This window comes from Callithrix jacchus, chromosome 3 (assembly GCF_049354715.1).
Source record: "Callithrix jacchus isolate 240 chromosome 3, calJac240_pri, whole genome shotgun sequence".
NCBI lineage: Eukaryota > Metazoa > Chordata > Mammalia > Primates > Cebidae > Callithrix > Callithrix jacchus.
Genome location: NC_133504.1, coordinates 118,594,637 through 118,596,705, shown reverse-complemented (window position 1 = coordinate 118,596,705; position 2,069 = coordinate 118,594,637).

Here is a 2,069-nt window from a genome sequence, read left to right as displayed (position 1 = left end):
CCCAGATCTTTTCCAAGCCCAAGCATAGTATGGCTAGCCGCCCACTGTACATTCATATCACTATGACCTACTTTAAAATTCAGAGTGTCCAAAAAGCTCATATTTTTCTTAATAAATTTCCTTCCTTTATTTTTTGATGAAAGCATTGGCAAATAATCAATCAGAAGGCTGTGAGTTATTTCTGATCTTCCTTTTTTCTATCAAGCCAAATTTACTTAATTTCCATGTCCATCGAATTTTCACTCTTTTTTTTCTTGAGATGGAGTCTTACTCTGTTACCAAGCTGAAGTGCAGTGGTGCGATCTTGGCTCACTGCAACTTCCGCCTCCTGGGTTCAAGTGATTTTCCTGCCTCAGCCTCCCGAGTAGCTGGGACTACAGTCACACACCACAATGCACAGCTAATTTTTGCATTTTTAATAGAGACAGGGTTTCACCATGTTGGCCAAGATGATCTCAATCTCTTGACCTTGTGATCCACCCACCTCAGCCTCCCAAAGGGCTGGGATTTACAGGCATGAGCCACCATGCCCGGCACCAATTTTCACTCTTAAATATCTCATTCTGTTTTCTACTGTGAGACTTTTCACACTGAAACTCTCTTTTACCCTGATTTAACCCTCACCATCTCCAAACCACATTACACTAATAGCCTGTAACTGCAGGCCCCTTTACCAATAGTCTTGTCCGTCTCAAATCCAAAATTTCACACAACGGCCAGCTCTATGTCTATTTTGACAATGCTCTGCTTCTACTTAACCCCCTCCCTCACTGACTGCACATTACACTCTAACTTTCTTCACATGCTGCGTACCGTCCTCTAAGGTGGAGGAACTATCTTCCTCTCTAGTCTCATTTACTGTTGCTCTAAAGTCATATTTTATATTTTTTCAACAGTGTACTCTGCACTCAGAAATATGAATTATCCAGCTGTTTTTCCTCTCTGGTCTTTGCTTATGCTGTCTCCTTAACCTGTAACATTCTTCCTCCATCTTTCCTCCAGCCCTCAACCTAATCAAACGCTTCATCATTTAACCTTAGCCAAGGTCCCACTTCCAACAGTAGGTCTCTCAGTCTAGGTTAAACTCCATTCTTCACTTTTTCCTTGCGTTTTCACCAATATGCTTTCCATTGTATTATAATTAGCTAGCATAGTGTCTGGAAAACAGTTGACACTTTAGGAAAGAATTATCTAAGAGTTTAGCTCATATTTAATAATTATTACTTGCAAGATAAAGTGACACATTCTTGTGTTTCCAACAAGATGCAAATCTGCCTTTCAAAGGCATTTGGTCAAGTATGAGCAAGGTGGTAGGCAGAGAGTTAACTAGTTCTATAGACCAGTGCACGTTAGAAATTGGTAAGTGAGGATAAAGTATTGAAAGACTTCATGTGATATAAGGATTATTCCCATACTGAATATTTGCCAGATATTCAAAGCACTACCCTAAATATTTTGACATTGCATCAATTTGATACAAGAGTTATGATTTATAATCATATCACAAGTAAAACTTCAGTGCAAGTACAGCTCATGTTGCACAATCTCATACCCAGTGTTTGACCAGTTGTATCTCTGATTGAATTTCTTTGCCTTCCCAAGTTTCCTCCTCCCTCAAAATGCTTTGCCCAGCATTTGCTTACAGATGCTTTTTAAAAACATTCATCTATGCATTTTTCTCCAAGAATTTTAAAGCAATGAGAAAGGGAAAACATATAAATGCCATTTTTAACAAGAAAGTAGGGAAGCAACAGTGAGAAAGACAAGAATGAATGGCAGTAGAAAATGTGCCCAAATGAATAAGAAGTTAACAATTGAATATTGCTCCATGAAATATATAACGTGGATATGATTATCTCCATTTTATGGAAGAGAAAATTGAGACTCAGAGTTGTTAAATAACTTGCCTAAGTTCACATCACTAGTGTCTTCAGTGCTGAATCCAGGTTTCAAATCTTAACAAAGCAGAAAAATGAAGAGAAAGAAAAAAATAAGGCAAAAGATTCATTACCATCTCTATTCTTGGGAAATCACTCTTAAAATCAGAAACTGAAAATATAAAGACTTTC